Genomic DNA, 21748 nt, shown 5'->3' with positions numbered 1-21748 from the left:
TGCTGTCATTAAAGTCACTGATACAAAAATAAAATAGCCCTTAATTTAAAAAGTAAGGCCATGGTCTTAAAAAAAGAATATTGCCATGGTCTTCGTACTTCCAGGGTCTCCATGCAATCCTTTTCTTTTGTGTTCTCAATAAATATCCTCCCCTCCTCCAGCTTAATTGAGGTGCAATTGGTATATGAAAGCTGCACATCATTCACGTGTATGATTTCCTGAGTTTGGACATATGTATACCTCATATTACCATCACATCGGTGATAATTAAGGTAATAAAAATAGCCGTCACCTCCCCCAAGTTTTTTGTCTCCCCCTTTTCTGTGGTAAGAACACAACGTGAGATCCACCCTCTTAACATATCTTAAGGGCACGATATCTAGTTTTCTCCATGCAGCGGTTGCGGTGCTTTTTGATCAATGCTTTCAGCCCGTTTCTGAAATGCTTCCTTATGTTTTCATCATACTTCTACTCTGATGGAATGCAAGAATTGCTGTTACCGCCTCGTGACAGCTCACATTTTCTTACACAGACTTCACGGATTTGGACTAGTTGGATTTTCTGCTAAGTTACATCTTTAAATGCACTCCACACCTTTGTTTTGGCTGCCCTTTCACATGGATTCTTCTGTGTGTATCGCATTTCTTCTCTCTGACATGGAAATCAGCAAGCACGTTTGCCGTGGACAAGGGTAAAGTATCACAATCATGAAGAAGCTTACATAAAGGGAAAATTGATGAATGCAGCAGCATGCGTTTGTGATTAAACCAAAGGCAGACTCAAGGCTGCCTAGCAATCCAACCCGATTAACTGTTTTCCAAATCCTGATATGATACAAAGTAATTGACAATGACAGAGACAAGGGGAAAAGCAGACGCAGAGTTCGGTGTATCACTGGCATTTGGTTAACAGAACAAATTGCCCAGCGCCTTCGAGAGTTTCCATAGCTCTGGAAAGAATTGTTTCCTATGGCCAAACTTATTTTTACAGACAATAAAATAGTTTTCAGTATCCAGAGAATGGAAAAAGATTACATCTTCAGTAAGAGCCTGGCAGCCAATCTTTACCACCCATCAAGATGAAAGGCCAATGTTCTACTATCCTGTACAGTTACGCCTACTAAAATCATCATCGCAAGCTCACAGATTATCCTGGAAGTGTATTAAATCCCTATCTTTTTCAAGGATAATGATGTTGAAGTTAATAAAAATGAATCGTAATAGTTGATAAAAGCTGGCCTTTATTAGGTGCCAATAAATCTAACAGGCGTTCTTCGGTATTTGTTAAAATTTCTAACCCTCATAAGTGCATTCAGTAGGAATTATCAGCTTCATTTTACCTACGGAGAGACAGCCCCACGGTTGTTGAACACTTTGCACGTAGTAGTGGGGACTGGAGCGGGTTTGTCAGTCCCTAAATCCGACGCTATTCCCACTCTGCTGTGGTTCCCCCTTTATTACTGTTGAACCTCCACAGACTGGCGAGTTAAACAATATTTCTGCAACATTTTTGTAATTTATTTCCAATATTATTCCAACACAGTCAGGTAATTAACTTGGCAATAGTAAGCCGGTGAATTCCATTATTAGGACAGAGGCAGGAAAAAGAATCCGGGAGTTAGACTCAAATGACCTGGACCTGCCATTGATCAGCCACAAAACTCTAGCCGAATCACTAATTCCACTGAAGCCCAGTGCCCGTGATTTTTAGAAGCAATGTGTTATCAAAGGGTTTTGCGACAATTAAATGAGTAACAGTAACCAAGGAGTTTTTGCAAATTTAAAAACTGGATGCAAACACGGGTTATTAGGATTGGGCAGAAGACTGTTTAGTAAGTCTATTGTCAGAGCAAAGCCTCAATAAGATTGATCATGTCATTTGGGAGGCTAGGCAATGTTTCTAGCTGAGAGGAAATGAAACGGCTAAACACTCATTATACCCTCTTGTTCTTACTTCCAAGACATGGACGCACTTGTTCTTCTTAACCTCTTTAGCAATTTCATCTGTGCCACCTAGAAAGTCTCCGGGGACCATTCACTGAGAGAAAGGACATCAGGTAGTGAAGTCACGCTGCGGGGGGCAGGGGGGAAGGGGGTGGTCAATTGCAAATGAGGTTAACCGTGTTCTGTCCAGTGGACAGGAAGCTGGCCGCTGCGTCCCAGACAAGTCTGCTGGATTACGTTACTGCAGAGAGGGGGCCTCAGGGCTGCAAAGGGAAAGCATGCGAAAGAGCAAGGCAGTTCGCCTTTTTACAGAAGAGGACTCAGATTGCTCTCCAAATAAGCCGCATTTACCAGCTAACCCTCCCTAGTCCCCCAGCAAAATGTGGGTAGCAGTAACCAGAGGGGAAGTTCTTTCCTAGTCCAAAGAAATGCCAAGATTTCTTTGAATAACCGGGATTCTAACATGAATTTGATCTTCAGTCCTAAGGGGAAGGTGGTTACTGGAAACACAGAGGCTCACCTCTGACTAAGTTCCCACCAATTTTCTCCCGGGTGTTAGGATACTAAGTGCAGCTAATGAGTGTGAAGTCTGACAACCTGTTGGTTTTTACTGAGCAGCATCTCAGGAGATCACAGACTTTCTCTTCCATAGTCGGTGTCATAAATTATACTCTTTGGGGGAGCGCATTCATTGTTATGCACTGCGTAAACAGCTGCTTTATTTTATACACAGAGGTGCCAGGAGGTACGTTCTGAAGACACGGAAGCCCAGGCTGCCGGTGTAATAAATAAATGGGCATGTTGTATACTTCCATTCATTTGGATGGATCTTTTATTTAAGGGCCTGCCAAGATACATGCAAGGCCAGAATGTTGAAAGGATTGACTTTCATCAATTTTAAGCCTTCCACATCGTTTCACCTGACAGTATTTTTCACTCTTCAAGCTCAGTGAACTGTTACAAACACGGGTCTGCAGCGCCACCTAGTGGACAGGAAGTGGGGGGCAGTGCACACATACCTGGCTCTAAAATTTGGAAGCGGGTTTCCGGGTGTGGTCCAGCCCTCCTGATCCTTGTGGAGGGTCTGGGTCATCCTCCGAGCAGGATGAAACCTGAGTAGGATGGCAGGGACCCCTGCTGCAGTTTGGCTCCATGGAAGGGAGGGGAGGAGGCGCAGTGCACTGATCTGTGCGTTTTGATCAGTGGAGAAATCAGTTACTGATCAACAAAGAACTATTGATTTCCCAGCCAGGAAGCAGTGTGTCTGCTGTTACTATTAACAAGCAATGTGCTGGGAAGTTGCCCAGTAGCATCTATGCCCCGGGCTTCGGTCAGCAGATCATTAAAGATGGGGGATCCTGAATCTCCAGAGTGATGGCTGGAGGAGGCTGAGGAATTCTAAACAAAACACAAGACGAATTTGCATTTTGTAGTTCAAAAGGGGTCTGGTCATTTATTCTCTTTACATAAAAAGAATGTGAAAACTGCATTATTTATGACATGTGGGTTCTCTTCCTTAACTAAAAATGGAATTATTAGGACCAAGGAAAAGAAAAATCAGTAATCAACAGATATTTATCAAGTGCCTACCCAAGTCCAGATGCTCCTCTAGGGAACAGACGTTACAATCCCTGCCCTTTCTTTTTTTTGTTTTTTGTGGGTTTTTTTTTTTTTTTTTGCAGTACGTGGGCCTCTCACTGCTGTGGCCTCTCCCGTTGCGGAGCACAGGCTCCGGACGCACAGGCTCAGCGGCCATGGCTCACGGGCCCAGCAGCTCCGCAGCACGTGGGATCCTCCCGGACCGGGGCACGAACCCGCGTCCCCTGCGTCGGCAGGCGGACCCTCAACCACTGCGCCACCAGAGAAGCCCTGCCCTTTCTTACCTATTAGTATTTAATACTCTGGGTCGGGTGATACAGACACCATGGTGCCACCACAGTTTTCAGTGTTTTTCTCATTTCGTATAAACACACTTCAGAGTTATATTAAAATAGCATTATGGTGTGAGGTATGTGTCTCAAAAGAGAAACAAAACCCAAAACACATTCAGTTTAGCTGTCTCGTTTTTCTCCTATGTCAGTCTTTCATGAGATTATCCTTACTGAGGACATGAAATGTTCCAGCCTTCAGTAAGGCTTCCTCGTGGCCATGGTCCTTTAAAACCAGCCTGGGTCAGGTTCAGATGAATGACCCTCAGGTCCTCAGGCCCTTGGACAAAGGCCAGGTTCCTGAAAGCTTGCTCCCTGGGTCTATCACCAAGGAAAGGGAGTTGGTGCTGGGGCTGCCTGGATGGCTTGATAGGATGGATTTCACAGTCTGTTCTCTGGGGACAAAAGCTGTTGCCCAACCAACCTCTCCAGGCTTGACACCTATGGAGAACCTGGCAATTGAGGGAAGGCTGAACAGTGTCAGGAAGAAAAATTATAGTGGTCTTTAAAAAAATGATGTTATAGATAGGACTGTAAAAAGCCAGGAATATGACTTATTTCTTATTTGATTTGCAGAAGTGGTTGATAGACTTGTGTGTTCCAGGCGCTGAGGAAATAAGGCTGAGCTTCCCTGCATGCGAGGCCCTCCTTGCCGAGGAGTGGGCTGAAAGAACCACAGATAATTATAATGTAGCATGAGGTGAGCCAGTGGCATGAACACGGTGCTTTGGACAGGTTCGCAAACTTGGGCATGTGCCTGTATCACCTTGTTAAGCTACAGATCATTTTGCCCCGTGGCCAGAGGTGCTGCTTCAGAAGGCCTGTGATGGATTCTGAGAATCTGCATTTCTAACAAGTTTCCCAGTGATGCTGATGTTGTCTCTCTGGGGACAACTGCTTAAGAGGTGGAGAAGCCGGGGAAGCTTCAGGTTGTGACATCTCTGCTGGGACATGCAATCAGTGTTGGGAGTTTGGCCAGTGGAGAGGGGTCTGAACATCTGAGGCAGAGATGGTATGAGAAGGCACCTCTGGGGGTGGTCAACACTTCGGGGTCACTAGGGCACTGAGCATATGGGGGGTGGGGAGGAAGGAGGCCCAAGCTGCAGGCTGGGCAGCTCTGAAGGCCCTTGGGTCCTGGGTGCAGAGTCTGGACACTGTCCCATGAGCAGCGTGGAACCATCAGAGGGTTTTCAGGGAAGTGGCATTATCAGATTTGTTTCCTATAAAGGAAATTGTCTGCCATTTGAAGAGAAAACTGAGGCAGGAAAAACAACTAGGAAGTTACTTCAGGGGTCCAGGGGGTGGACAGTAAGGGCCTTCACTAAGGCAATGGCAGTTAGGATGCAAAGGCGGGAGCAGATGAGAAAGATCTGGGGGGCAGAATACATTGTAACTGGGAACAGCTGAGACAGTGCTGCATGTAAAAGGTGAAGGAGGAGGAGCTGGAAATTGTGTGTAAGGCAGTTCTAGGGACCCTGCATAGAAAGGCTTGGTGTGAGTTGAGGTACTGTAAGATAAAGAGCAATTTTTTTTTTTTTTTTTTTTTTTTTTTTTTGCGGTATGCGGGCCTCTCACTGTTGTGGCCTCTCCCATTGCGGAGCACAGGCTCCAGACGCGCAGGCTCAGCGGCCATGGCTCACGGGCCTAGCCGCTCCGCGGCATGTGGGATCTTCCCGGACCGGGGCACGAACCCGTGTCCCCTGCATCGGCAGGCGGACTCCCAACCACTGCGCCACCAGTGAAGCCCAAAGAGCAATTTTTGAAGGAAAATAGTTAATCCAATTTTGGAAAGATTAAACTTGAAGCATTGCCAGGAGAAAAGAAAGAAAGAAAAGAAAAATGAATGAGAATAACACAGTACCTGTGTTCAACTGAATGAAACTAATGGCCGGGTGACGGGATTGACATTTATACACCTGCTTTAAATATTAAGCCATAAGCATAACCCTCTTAGACTTCAGACTATACTACAAAACTACAGTAATCAAAACAGCATGATATGGGCACAAAAGCAGACATATGGATCAATGGAATGGAATAAAGAGCCCAGAAGCAAATCACATACCTATGGTAAATTAATCTTTGATAAAGTAAGCAAGAATATACAATGGAGAAATGAGAGTCTCTTCATCAAGTGTGTTGGGAAAGCTGAACATCCCCATGTAAATCGATGAACTTAGAACACAATCTCACACCATACACGAAAATAAACTCAAAATGGCTTAAAGACTTACATATAAGACAGCACACCATAAAATTCCTAAAAGAGAACATAGGCAAAACATTCTCTGACATGAATTGTACCAATGTTTTCTTAGATCAGTCTTCCAAGGAAATAGAAATAAAGACAAAAATAAACAAACGGGACATAATCAGACTTACAAGCTTTTGTACAGCAAAGGAAATCATAAATAAAACAAAAAAGACAAACTATGGACTGGGAGAAAACATTTGCTAAGGATGCGACCAATGAGGGCTTAATTTCCAAAATATGAAAACAGCTCCTACAACTCAACAACAACAAAAAACCCAATCAAAAAATGGGCAGAATACCTAAATAGACATTTCTCCAAAGAAGACATACAGATGACAAAAAGCACATGAAAAGATGCTCAACATCACTAATTATTAGAGAAATGAAAATCAAAACTACAATGAGGTATCACCTCACACCAGTCAGAATGGCCATCATCAAAAAGTCTACAAACAATAAATGTTAGAGAGGGTGTGGAGAATAGGGAACCCTCTTGCACTGTTGGTAGAAATGTAAATTGGTGCAGCCACTATGGAGAACAGTATGGAGGTTCCTTAAAAAAACTAAAAATAGAGCTACCATATGATTCAGCAATCCCACTCCTGGGCATATATCTGGACAAAACTCTAATTCAAAAATATACATGCACCCCAATGTTCATTGCAGCACTGTTCACAATAGCCAAGACATGGACACAACCTAAATGTCCATAGACAGATGAATGGATAAAGAAGATGTGGTACATATATACAATGGAATGCTACTCAACCATAAAAAAGAATGAAATAATGCCATTTGCAGCAACACGGATGGACTTAGGGATTATCACACTAAGTGATGTAAGTCAGACAGAGGAAGACAAATATCATATGATATCGCTTATATGTGGAATCTAAAATACTACGCAAGTGAACATATCTACAAAACAAAAACAGACTCACAGACATAAAGAACAGACTTGTGGTTGCCAAGGGGAAGGGAGGGTGGATGAGAGTTGGGTTGGGAGTTTGGGAATTAGCACAGGCAAACTATTATATATACAATGGATAAACCACAAGGTCCAACTGTATAGCACAGGGAACTATATTCAATATCCTGTGATAAACCATAATGGAAAAGAACATGAAAAAATATATTTATGTGTATAACAATCACTTTGCTGTACAGCAGAAATCAACACAATATTGTAAATCAACTATACTTTGATAAAAAAGAAAAAAATATTAAGCCAAAAGATGGACTCCCATTTCCTTTTCCCTTTTATCTCAACAGAGCCGATGGAGATCGGAAGTTCACGTAATCAGGGCTTCTTTAAAGAAATTATTCAATCCACTAATTACATACACACTACTTACAATGTGCTTAAAATATGATGGGGGAGATAAGATGAGGGCTCTTGAAATGATAACAAATGTAGATTTTAAGTACATATCAAATGAGAAATTTAGATAAAGGTGAGCTTTCTAGTTGAAATATTCACAGAAACTGCAAAATCTTCTCCCCCTGCTCCTTTATTACCTGGCTCTTTTCTGTGACACTCACCAATCAGCTATTTTAGTCCCATTGTTCCTGCCCTTTGGCTAGCACGTCTGAGGAGAAAACATCATTGGGAAGTAACCGAGCTGTGTTCAGAGGCTCAGGAAATTCTAAGCGGCTGGAAACTGGAGGTCAGGTTGATGAGAGCAGAGCTTCTCAGTTCTAAGTGCACAGGAGTCACCTGGGGTCTTGTTAAAATGCAGATTCTGAGTCTCTCTGGGGCCTGAGAATTCCTAGCAAGCTCTCCAGTGATGCTTCAATGTTGCTGGTCTGTGGACCACGCTGCCAGCAAGGTGCTAGGGCACTGTTGGAGCGATGGAAACCATTGGCTTTAGAGTTAGATGGACTCGAGATGGGCCATTGGGCCTGTCAGTTAGTAGGTGGTTGACCTTGGGTAAGTTATTCAACCTCAATCGAAGTTTCTCCTTCTGTAACAGTAACACCTTACTTTGGGGGTTGCCATTATCCATGTGCTGTCTGGCATCCTTGGTGTTTTTGAGGATGGCTTTTACGTACAGGTAAGATTTTTCAGGGACCATTTCGGTATTACAAATTAACATTCAATTTAATTAAAGTTGTGAATTCAAAATTTTAAGAGATTGGACTCAGGAGAGGCAGAGGCTGTGTTTGAGTCTCAGCTGGACCACTTAATAACTACAGCCTTGGACTAGTGACAGCCTCATAGACACAAAGTAATTTATCTCCACCACAACCCTGTATAGATGCCCTTATTATCCCCAGCTGGGTCTCAGTTTCCACATCTCTAAATTGGAAATACTAGTGGGGGGGGGGCCGTTGTGAGTTCCTGTGTGAAAAGCACTCAGAAAAGGCCCAGCACATGAGAAAGCTTGTATCAGCACTGTTCCTTAAGCCTTTGAGTTCAACTCACATGTCTTAGCTTTCTGTTTATCAGTGTAGCAGATTTTAACAATCATTTGTAAATTAGCTAAAGGTGGTTCTGCCCACCAGTTAGGATGTGTGCGGAAGTTTTCCCTACACCACCGAGCAATCCTCTCACATTAGAGGGTGTCCTACGATTCAACTAGGTTCTGACACTCTCCACCCGGAGACAGCATCCGATCCCGCAGGTTAAGGGCTCAGTTTCCCAAGACTGCTTCTCATTCCCACCCGCTTCAGATGCCAGTCGTAAGCCCGGGTTATCCCCTGTGCTTCTGACCTATGACTAATAGAGCAGAGGTTCCAACGACCCCCTCCTTGGGTTCGATTAATTTGCTGGAGAGGCTCACGGAACTAAGAGAAACATTTTACTTACGAGGTCACCAGTGTATTATAAAAGGGTACAACTCAAGAACAGCCAGACGGAGGAGATGCACAGGACAAGGCACGGGCTTCCATGCCCTCTCCAGGCGAGCCACTCTCCCAGGACCCTTCACGTGCTCACCAACCTGATATCTCTCCAAACCCCATCCTTTTGGGTTTTTATGGAGGCTTCGTTACACAGGCAGGATCCATTAAATCATTGGCCATTGCTGATTGAACTCAAGTACCCAGGAGGTCGAGGGTGGGACTGAAACTTCCAACCCTCTAATCACACAGTTGGTTCCTCTGGTGACCAGCCGCATCCTTAGGACACCTGGGGACATTCCAAAAGTCACCTCATTAACATTAAAAAATGATACCTTTGTAGCACTCTTCACTTAGGAAATTCCAAGGCTTTTAGGAGGTCTGTGCCAGAAATGGGGACAAGATCATATATATATTTCTTATTATAAACCACAATATCACAATTTAATTTACCTTATATGCTCTCAATTGCATTTCTAGAACCAGGGTTCCTTATTTTTTTTTAAGGAATTCATTTGTCTATAAAACAAACCATATCGAGTACCTAAATAAATCTCATAAATCTAAAACATTAAACTTATAAATATGGAGAAACTCAAGCAGTGGTGTAGCAATGGGGCTGATAAATGTGGTCTGCTCTGGGTACAGACAATAAAGAGGTGCATTATCTGTAGAGAATTTAAAAACAATAATAAAACCAATAAAATGTTTATTAGTCTGCTTTTTATTATCACTATGTACTGACAGGCTAACAATAACTGTGATACAACACCCCTCTGTGCTGGGCTGGACCACACCTATTGTCTGTGCCCCTTTGTATATCCACCCTGAATTTAATTTCTCCCTAATGTTCCCAAACTACTTAAAATGTTAGCCAAATTCTCTTTTACTTTTCAATTAAAAATAACAAATCTAGTTGTCCCTAGGCTTATCTATTGATTACTCTGTCATTAAATATTATAGATAATTAAAATACCAAACGTTCACTAGCTTTTCCCTAAACACAGTTCAAAATATTAATACTAAATGTTTGATTTATATCACCATTTATACATTTAATTATAAAATTTTCCCAGGGTTTTACAATGTTGACTCAATGAAACACTTGTCATAGAAACAGAACAGTGTACTGAGTTAAGATTATAAAATTTTGGTGCAGACTGTCTGGCTTTGAAGCCTGGCCCTACCACTTGCTAGCTGTGTGACCTTGGGTTGGTTATATAACCTCTCTGTTCCTTCATTCATCAAATGTGATACTGATAGCAAGTAGCTTCCTCATAAGGTGACTAAATTACTATGCTAAACTGCTTAGTATAATGTTAAAATTTGTAAAATTTGTCTAAGTATGGGTCTATTTCTGAATTCTCTTTTCATTTTATTGACCTATTTATATATTTTTAGACCAATACTATCCTGCCTGGATTATTGTAGCTTTATATTAAGTCTTGAAATCAGGTCATATGAATGTTCTTTTCCAAAGTTGTTTTGGCTGTTCTTCATCAGTGAAGCTATCTGGGCCTGATGTTTTCTTTGTAGGAAGGTTTTTAATTATAACTTCATTTTCTCTAACAGATATTGAGCTATTCATGTTTAAAAAATTTTTTCTTATTGTGTCAATTTTGGTAATATGTGTCTTTAAATAATTTTTCCACTTAATATAGGTTGTCACATTTAGTGTCATAAAATTTTTTTATAACAGTTCTTTATTGTCCTTTTTGAAAACATGGTTCTGTAGTGTTGACTTGAAACAGACTGCCAGATATTTCTCCACAAAGATGGGTTTATTTGGGATCAACAGAGAATTGCAGTTCGGGGTCTGCAACCATGGTGAGTCACATGCAAGTCCTCCCCCCCACCCCCCCAACAAGGAGAACCCTCTTGTAGAGGGAAAGGAAGGTGGGAGGGCTGGAGTAAACAAAACATCCATGGCTTTTCATTGGCTGAGTCCTTGACAGGAAAGAAGAGGAGTCTTTCTTCTTCCTGTTGGGCTTTGCCATCTTCACAGAGTGTGAGAGCAACCCCTGCTGGTCTCCCCACTCTATTTAACTGCAGTTTCTCTTAATTTTATTTTTTTTTCGGTACGCGGGCCTGTCACTGCTATGGCCTCTCCTCGTTGTGGAGCACAGGTTCCGGACGCGCAGGCTCAGTGGCCATGGCTCACAGGCCCAGCCGCTCCGTGGCATGTGGGATCTTCCCGGACCAGGGCATGAACCCGCGTCCCCTGCATCGGCAGGTGGGCTCGAAACCACTGTGCCACCGGGGAAGCCCTTTTTTTTTTTTTTTTCTTTTTTTTTTTTTACTATAGTTAGGCCCCTAGTTCATTCTGGTATTGGTAATTTGTGTTATGTGTTTTCTTCCTTTTTTTCTTGACTGACTTTGCTAGAGATTTCTAAATCTTGTTAATCTTTTAAAAGAACCGAATTTCGCTTTGTTGATTTTCTCTAGTATTTATTTTATTGGTGTAATGATGCCTGTTTTATCTTTATTATTTTCTTCCTTATACTTACTTTGGGCTTAACGTGCGTAAGTTGGAAGTTCAGATCATTGACTTTTTGGCATTTTGTGTTTCAAATATAAGCCAATTAAGCTATAAATTTCCCTCTAAGAACTGTTTTGGCTTCATGCCACACATTGTCATATGGGGTGTTTTAATTTTTATTCTGTTCAAAACATTTCCTAATATATCTTGTGATTCTTGGATCCATGAGTCATTTAACAGTGTGTTACTTAATTTCCGATTATTTTTCTTCCTGTGAGCTCCTACCTTTCCCCCTTCAGGCAGTCTTCCTGGCTTCTCTGCCTATTGAACTTGCAGTTACTTCTGCATTTATATAAGAGGAGATGGGGGGTGGATTGGGTCAAATGGGTGCAGGGGGTCAAAAGGTACAGCCTTCCAGTCATAAAGTGAATAAGTCCTGGGATGTAACGTGCAGCATGGTGACTACAGTTGACCATACCATACTGCATATCTGAAAGTAGCTAGGAGAGTGAATCTGGAATGTTGTTATCACAAGAAAAAGAATTTTGTAGTTAAGTATAGTGACAGATGTTAACCGGACTTATTGTGGTGACCATTTTGCAATATATACAGACGTCAAATAAAAAAAGAACTTTACTGAACTCTAAAAAAAAAAAAAAGAAGAAGAAGATGAGGACAAGGCTGATGGTTTGAGGATAATTATTAAACTGATTAGTCAATCCAAATGAAATTTTATTGACTAGATGTTGCTCTGTGATCTTCCTTATCAAAAGCTTCTGGGACTAGCCTCCCAGTTAGAGGTAGAGACGATGCCCCTGGTACCTTGATTATAAATGTTTCCAGTTTTTAGGTCTGAAGGCACCTGCAGCATTCTTTGAGAAAGGATTTCTGTTGTCCATATTGTTGGCACACTGTTTACTTCTAGTGTTATTTTTACTGTTTTACAATTACAGTATATGGTGATACGGATTCTAATATTTTGAGGGACTAAGTCTTTACCTTCCTTCCCTCAAAGGATAGAAATTCTGATATGAGTCAAAGTGGAGTCCCCAGGGGCCACTGGGACTGGTCCCAGCGGATGAGTGAGCTTCTGTGCCAGGTTGTGGGTTCAGGGGCCAGAGAACAGGCTGCTCAGCCTGTGTGTTGTATGGGCCTTTTGATAAAGTCTAGGAAACAGTTCTCTAAGGGTGGAGGATGTGCCTGGAGAGTTCTGCTATAAACACCCATGAGGGGCTTCCCTGGTGGCGCAGTGGTTGGGAGTCCGCCTGCCGATGCAGGGGACGCGGGTTCGTGCCCCGGTCCGGGAAGATCCCACGTGCCGCGGAGCGGCTGGGCCCGTGAGCCATGGCCGCTGAGCCTGCGCGTCCGGAGCCTGTGCTCCGCAACGGGAGAGGCCACGACAGTGAGAGGCCCGCGTACCACAAAAAAAAAACAAAAACAAAACAAACAAACAAACAAAAAACACCCATGAGGATTTCATGAGGATAGAAGCAGTGGGCGGCTGGAGAGGAGCTGCGTGTTGCTGGCACCATGTCTTCCTCTACACGACTGCTGACATGAACAGGTTACCACCTGGGACGACAGCCAATAACAAGAGCTAACAGTTATGAGCACTTTCTATGCACGGGTGCTGGGCTACGTTTTCCGTATCTTATTTACATCACACAAAGCCCCTACGCTAAATACTATCGTTATCAGCCTCAAGTGTAAAGACACTTGAGGAATTCAGTGACTTGCCTCAGGTCACTTACAAGGACCCTTTCTACAGACATGTTTGCACCCAATACAACTTAGCAAAAAGGAAGAGACTTTCCTCCCCATCCTGGACATCTGGTCACTTTTTGTAATAGAGCCAACATCGGTTCTGGGGCAACTGGAAGTCAATATATTTTGAAAAGCTCTCAACAGAATAAGCATCATGATGATAGAAGCATCTTCTTCTGGCTGTCTGGTCTCAGTTACACTGCAAAACACACGATGCAGAGAAACCCGGGTCGTTCTCCACCAGCTGCCGATTGGGGAGGGGCAGGTACACCTCCAAGGCTACTGCCCATTAGCTAGAATTTATTCCTTGAAGAGTAACTCCAGACTTAAGAATGCATTCTTATTCTTGAGGGGAAATTTCAATATCCTGCATTAATAATCATAAGAATTCAGTAGCAATGTTGCTAAGAACCCTCAGAAAATTACTCTGTTCTCTCACATAGAGACAGGTTGATAATGGACTGAAAAACAGGACCTTGGAACATCAAAATTTACAGCATTAAAGCTTGTCATTCAGTTTTTGATATGATGACTCTAATAATATATCTCCTAAGCATTTATTATGATATTAAAGAGACAAGAAAGATGCTGGCGAGGGAGAGCCACCTCTGCGTATCCTGATTTTCTTCTTTAACAGGAAGCTCCTGGCTGAAAGGCTGTGCGGTTGCACTGGGCCCCGAGCTCCAAAGGCCCTCTGCTTGCTTTAATGCTCTGCTGTTATCATCAGGAAATTCTTAATAATTTTATCCCTGAGCTTGTTTTTTGTCAGGTAGGTCTGGGCCCACCTGCCTGCAGTGCTGGTGATACCCCGTCCATAGGGTGATGCCCCATTCTATGGAGAATGGAATTCCAGGGACCTACAGGACATGGGGCTTTGGGAATCAAAGGAATACCAGGTGAGCATGGTATGTACAGGACCGGGCCCAAGAGGCTGCGCTTCCATCTGAAGCAGAACTTGCTTCAAGCCCAGAAAGAAGGCACTGACATTCCAAGTACACGAATGACCAACAAACCCAGTCATACCCTTTTTCCCTCTTGTCACTGCCTTGTGTCAGCCAACGACTCACTGGTGATATTAATGGCATAAAGGAAAGGGAAAGATTGGGTGACCTACAGTTCTTTTCCTTTCAGGCCATCCTTACTCATTAACAAGCTCAAGGTACAGAGTGTTGATAGAATATATGCATATTAAGAAGTGAAGTAAAACAGTCGAGGTAATTTTGTGTGGCATTTCCACTGTTGGGGTGAGAAAAAAATACATAGGCACACATGAGCTACGACATGAATTGTGTAATTTCAGTGATTCAGCATTTGAGTTAAATGCCTTTCTATTTGCATTTAAATGGGCATCACACGATATAAAGATGAATAGTAAAATGCATGCCAGTAATTTAAAATTTTAATTTTTCTTTACTTAGAATGACATTACATAGAATTTATGAAACACCATGACAAATCAAGAGAGTGTGCAGGAGGGAAAAGCTTTATGTTTTAGTACCTTTCACAACACATATCCCCCTGCTTTTTGAACAAGGGACCCTTATTTTCATTTTGCACTGGGCCCTGCCTGGCTGCGCTGTCTCTGCTGCCTGCTGGCAATGGCCAGTTTCTGGCGCCTTCCCTTCCTGTCCAGCTGGCCATTCCTAGCTTCCTCCACCAGTTCCTCCCTGGCTCTCTAAATGTGGAGACTTGCCCTGTGGTGGTGGAGACTTGCACTGTGGTGCTGGAAGCACATGAAAGTGTAATCAGGAAGAACAAATCTGACTCCATGTTAGGTCTGTTTCTTTTACTTTAACCTTTGTATTCTATTGCTTTTGCTTCAAGTTAAGAATGTTGCCTGTAGCCTGAAATATACAGGAGAACCCATTCTCAAGGCTCTGACCTTTAAGGGTATAACACATTTACATTCCTAGAGCGATACAAAGTTGCAGAACAGAGAATAACATTTGTCTTGTTGAGGTTTACAGGAACATGTGACCTGACCTATGTGGACAGCTGCAAGAACAAAGGATTCCTACACCAAGAAGCTTGTAACAACCAACCACACCCCTTCCTCACCTGGCCTTTAACAATGCTTTGCTGAGACCCTTCGGGGAGTTTGGGGTTTTCTGGCGGGGCATGAGCCACCTATTCTCCTTGCGTGGCCCTGTAATAAACCTTTCTCTGCTCCAAACGCTGCCGTTTCAGCATTGTTTGGCCACCCTCCGCGTCAGGCACACAAACTTGTGTTCGGTAACAAAAGCTTCCTGATTAAGACAAAGTGTTGGCTCATTATCAAGAACTTGAATGATTCTGGTGCCCAGGGTCAGACCATCTGGGTTCTGGCTTCTTTCCCCAGTGGACTGTGAGTGCCTCATGCTGTAGCCGCCTCCCTCCAACCCCCACAACTGTACACTTGTGCTGCCCTGACATTTGCTATCTGCGTCTCCTCATGTTGTTCTAATGTCTGGCTCTGACCTTGAGAAGCAGCCATGCTCCTCCTCTGCCCTGATCCCTTGATTCCAGACCTCTGGGTCCACCTTAACTGATGGCTACTTTACTTTTAAAAAGTGCTTGGTTTTTTGAGTATGTCATAAATGCACATTGCACAAAATTCAAAATATACAAAAGAGTGTACAATGAAAAGTGAAAGCCCCTCTCAAACTTGACCCTGACTCACTTGTCCTTATCCCTGAAGTCAGTTTCTCTAATCAGCTTTCTGTACATACTTCCAGGGATATTTTTTGCTTGTGTGTGTGTGTACACACATATACATACATACACACATATATGTGTAAATATTTGCACTCTCGCACACATATACGTTTCTCGTTCTCAAAAATGCAAATAGAGTGTATGCACCTTGTCTTTATACTTAAGAATATATCTTGGAGATTATTCCACATTAGTACATATTGGGCTCAGTTCTTCTTTTTAAGGTCTACATAGTCGTTTATTGTGTTCTTTGAAAGACATTTAGATTATTTCTAATGTTTTGATATTGCAAACAATGCTGAAAGGAACCTCTTTCTTGTACCTAATTTCACACGTTGGTGGATAATTTTTTAGATGTAGAAATGGAGGCTCTAAGAGAATATACAATTTTAATTTAGAAATAGATCGACAGGGCTTCCCTGGTGGTGCAGTGGTTGAGAGTCCACCTGCCAATGCAGGGGACATGAATTCATGCCCCGGTCCGGGAAGATCCCATATGCCGCGGATCAGCTGGGCCCGTGAGCCATGGCCACTGAGCCTGTGCGTCCGGAGCCTGTGCTCCGCAATGGGAGAGGCCACAACAGTGACAGGCCCGCGTAAAAAAAAAAAGAAATAGATCAACAAATTGCTGTCCATACAGGTTGTATCATTTACACTTCCACCAGCCATGTATGCAAGTCTGTGGATCTTTGAACTAACTGCTCTTTGCCACTCTGACAGGGGACAAATTGTTTTTCTAGGGTCTTTACCTATGAGTCGATGTCCAAGGTCTTGCAGAGCAGATATATTTGAATTCACTAGGGAGTGTCGGTCTGTCAGGTGGCCTTCTGCATCCTGGCCAATACTTAGTGCTGTTAGACTTCTAACTCACTCCAGTAGGTGAGTGGTGAATAATATTTCAGTGTGGTTTTAACTTGCATTCCCCTAATTACTAATAAGGTTGAACATTTTTTTCTTCGTGCACCCATGAACCGTTCTTGGTTCTTCACCAACGAAATGCCAGTTGTGTCTTTTGCCCGATTTCTATTGGGTTGTCTTTTTAAAAAAATATTCTGATACCAGTCCTCTGTGATGTATACGTGCTGTAAAAATCACTCCCAACTTTGTGCTTATCTTTCTACTCTCCTTATGATATCTTTCCATGAACAGAAGTTCTTAATTTTACATTCATTTAATGTATCCACCCTGAACTTTTTTATGATTTATGCCTTTTATACTTATTGATGAAATCCTTTCCTGCTCTAATGTAAAAAAGGTAGAGTCTTACACTATTTTCTAAAAGTTTTAGAGTTCTGTCTTTCATAGCGAAGTCTTTAATCTGCTTGAAGTTAAACTCTTATATGGTGAGAGGTAGGAATCCCCTTTCATATTCACTCTGTGGATAAATAATTGGCTCATAACTTTTTTTTTTTTTTTTTTTTTTTTTTTTTTTTTGTGGTTCGCGGGCCTCTCACCGCTGTGGCCTCTCCCATCGCGGAGCGCAGGCTCCGGACTCACAGCCTCAGCGGCCATGGCTCACGGGCCCAGCCGCTCCGCGGCATGCGGGACCCTCCCAGACCGGGGCACGAACCCGCGCCTCCTGCATCAGCAGGCGGACTCCCAACCACTGCGCCACCAGGGAAGCCCTGGCTCATAACTTTTTAATGGGTGGTTTATTGAATAGTTTCTCCTTTTACCACTGATCTTCAGCTCTCTCTCTATCATAAGTCAAGTTTTCATACCTGTGTGGTTCTGCTCTGGACTCTTTTCCCTCTTCCTGGTCAACCTGTCTTGACCACCTCGATACCGCACTATCTTAATTACTATAGTTTCATAAGTTTTCATATCTCATGGGACCAATTCCTCCACTTTGTCCTTCCTTTAGTGCTTTGCTCTTCCATAGAAATTTGAGAGTTTATCAAGTCTTCCAAAAGTCCTGCTTGGAGCTGCATAGCACAGGGAGATCAGCTCTGTGCTTTGTGACCACCTAGAGGGGTGGGATAGGGAGGGTGGGAGGGAGACACAAGAGGGACGATATATGGGGATATATGTGTATGTATAGCTGATTCACTTTGTTATAAAGCATAAACTAACACACCATTGTAAAGCAATTATACTCCAATAAAGATGTTAAAAAAAGTCCTGTTTGGGGTTTTGTTGAATTGCAGTTAATCTATAAGTCAATTGGGAAAGAACTGCCATCTTTAAAATATTGAGTCTTCCTAGCCAATAACATATATATATATATATATATATATATATATATATATATATATATATATGTATTATATATGTTACTTTACTGTTTTTTTTACTGCTTTAAAAATTTTATGATTTTTTTCATGATTGGCTTTCACATATTTAGACTTTTCCTTAAATAATTTGTTGCCATTAAATAATTTTGTTGCTATTGAAAATGGTGTCTTTAGAAGCCATTTCCAGCTAATCATGCATGGTGAATAGAAAAGCGATTGACTTCTTAATATTGGTTTAGTACCCAGCAAAAGTGTACCTTCTTTTGTGTTTTTACACAGAAACACAGCAAAGTAATAAGCCCACAGAAATGTTTTAAATGCCCAAGTCAAGGTGGCATTTGCAAATAATGGCAGATTTGCAAATAATGACAGATTTGTTTCATCCTTTCTGATCCTAATGCCTCTAGAAAATGTCTAATAGAAGTGGCAATAGGAGGCATCTCTGTTTCTTAATCCCAAAGGTAATGTTTTCAGCATTCCAGGATAAAGTGTATTTGCTATGTTTTTTTTCCTGTATATACTTTTAATGAAATTAAGGGAAGTTTCCTTCTATTCCTAGTTTGCCAAAGGGCTTTATTTTTAATCTTCAATTTTTATCTTTATGAGAAATGATGAAATTACTATACTTCCATTTTCTGAATTCTCTCTTCTTTTACCTCCACCATGCTTTATGTTGATGATATGTTTACGTTTACATATGACACACTTATACCTTTTCCTAGTGGTTTAATATCTTTAATTGCTATTTTTACCCCTATCTGTAAAACATGAGGAATTCAGTGTACTACTTTATCTCTCGCCATTCAGTTCTTTTCTTCCTAAATTTTATTAGTTATATCATGGTAATATTGTCTATATTTATTTATTTAGATTCTGTTCTTCAACCATAGTATCTTCAAGAATTGCTTGTAGCAGCTATATTCTCAGGGATTTTTTTTTCTGTTTATACTTGAACAATAATTTGTTGAGTATAAATTCTTGAGTTATATATTCTTTCCTTAGTAACTTTTTGGGCTTTGGACTATTACACTATTTTCTAAGGTCTCATGAAAAAGACATTTTTCCTTTAATAGATGAATGTTTTGCTTTGAGGTCCACATAATTCTTTCGTTATCTCTGAAGTTCAGTCACATTTCCAGGATATGTCACAGTGTTAACGGTTTTGTTTCACTTTTTTTTCCCCTTGGGACATGGCATGTAGTTTCAAGTGCAGGTTCAAATCTAACGTTCGTTTTTGAAAAGTGTCTTGTACACAACATTGTAAATCAACTGTAATTCAACTCTAAAATTTTTTTTTTAAAAAGTATCTTGAATTATATCTTTCCTGTTCTATTATTTCAGTTAAAAAATTCTTTTCTTGGTGGTGGGTAAAAGAGAACCATGTAAGATCTCCTTTTAAAATCTTCTATATTTATTAGTTTAGCTTGTAATTATTTTAAAGTCTTCATTTCCATTTTATTTGCTGTATTTCTCAGTCCTGTCCTCTCGGTCCCTTTTGGTGGTTTTAGTGGTGTCTGTTATCTTTGGCGGTTGCTCTTGGCGTGGCCTTCATTTTGGGAATGATACTGTTTTTTCTCTTCTTTCCTGGACGCTGTAACTCCTTGTGTTGTCTCTCCAGGCTCCATCTGAGTCCTGGCTCTGCTTGAAGCTCCCCGTTTATCCTGGCAGCTGCTTCTTAATATGTTTATGAATTCTTGCTGGTATATTAGCTCACAACCTCATCTGTCTTATGGCAACATTTTCAAGGTGCCATGTTTTCGGGAATTCTCCTTGTGTTATAGTCTTATAAGTGTGAATTATTTTGATCTTGATTTCTCTTTTCCTAATTGATATGGCAGCTGCAAACTCCTCCTGATGGGGTATCACTGTCTTGTCTCACTGACCCGCTACGTCCTACATTTTTAGACCATCTGTATGGTTCTTTACGCATTCCCATCTTCTCTAATTTTCCTTTGTGCCAAACCAGGTCTAGGCAAGCTCTCTCTTCTCTCCCATATGCAACCTTCCTGTTGATGTTGCCCGTCAGATGGTACCACTTACTTGATAGTATCGTGCTTTCTCCTTGGGTTTGAGCTCTGTAGCCATGGGCATCCTCTCTCAGCATCTTCCAGGACCTATCTCGACTGTCATGCATCTGACTGCTCTTACTTCAGTACTAGTTTCAGTGATGATAGAATTTGCTTTTCTGTCTCTCATCCTCCTTATTGCTTTTAGATGATATTTTAGAGAAGAACTGCCACCTTGACTTGGCCATATAAAACGTTTCCAGGGACTTCTTACTCTGCTGTCGGAACTGTCTAATCCTGGGCCCATCTCCAGCTCCACCCCGCCTTCCAGGGCTCTGTTGCTGTGGTTCAGGAAATGTGCACGCCCAGCCCCTTGCCACCTGGGTTGCCGGCACTGCCTGCCACATGAGACTCTGAAGAACGTCTCTGGGTATTAATCCGTGATGATGGGTGAAACTTTGCCCTTTAAAAGAAAAGAAACTGTGTCAGTACTTTTAGTCACTCTTGAGAAAACTAATTAGATCCTGAACTATTCCTATGAGATCTGAAAGCTCTGTATTTTTATATCTAGCAATAGAAGAGCTTTCAGCTCTCTCCTTGCAAAAAGGCCAATCTGTGCTCCATTCTGAGGCGCACACTCCAGGCATTTCCTGCTGTCAAGGTATGACATCCTAGCTGCAAGAGTCATAGTGGTTCTCCAGTAATTTTCTTACATGAATTCATATCCGTGGTTTCCTAAAGTGGGGCTAATACAATCAAGACCATACTTTTATTACTTCTGTATGTAACCACAGTCTAAATTAAAACAACAACAAAAAAGAGAAATAAGAGTTGCACAGTGATGCGATCATACACACACAGCCGTGCGTGAGTCATTTAGCTGAAGTCTCATTCGTAAAGTGGGAAGGACGACCTATGCTCACAGCGTTCTTAAAAGGGGCAAAGAGGAAAATGCATGTCAAGTGCCGCATAAACTACAAGAGTCGCGCCAGTGCTGGGTGCAGCTGCATTTTTCGCTGCTGGGGTGGCGGCTGCCTGAGCCCTCAGACACTGGCCGGCAGAGAAAGATGACCTCTGACCGCAGCCCCGGAGTGTCGGGGGCTGGCCAGGCGACACAGTCTCACAGCTCACAGCTGTGGGACGGCCCCTGCCAATCCTCTCACCCACAGTCTCCTCTGTTTTTTTGTTTATTCTTTAATTTTATTTTGGCTGCGTTGGGTCTTCGTTGCTGTGCCTGAGCTTTTCTCTAGTTGCGGCGAGCAGGGGCTACTGTTTGCTGAGGTGTGCGGGCTTCTCATTGCGTGGCTTCTCTTGTTGCGGAGCACGGGCTCTAGGCGTGGGCTTCAGTAGTTGTGGCATGTGGACTTAGTAGTTGTGGCTCACGGGCTCAGTAGTTGTGGCTCGTGGGCACTAGAGTGCAGGCTCAGTAGTTGTGGCACATGGGCTCAATAGTTGCGGCTCGTGGGCTCTAGAGCACGGGCTCAGTAGTTGTGGCACATGGGCTCAGTAGTTGCGGCTCATGGGCTCTAGAGCACAGGCTCAGTAGTTGTGCCGCACGGGCTTAGCTGCTCCGCGGCACGTGGGATCTTCCCGGACCAGGGCTCG

The sequence above is a fragment of the Kogia breviceps genome, chromosome 13 (assembly GCF_026419965.1).
Source record: "Kogia breviceps isolate mKogBre1 chromosome 13, mKogBre1 haplotype 1, whole genome shotgun sequence".
NCBI lineage: Eukaryota > Metazoa > Chordata > Mammalia > Artiodactyla > Physeteridae > Kogia > Kogia breviceps.
Note: the sequence above shows the minus strand (reverse complement) of the source record.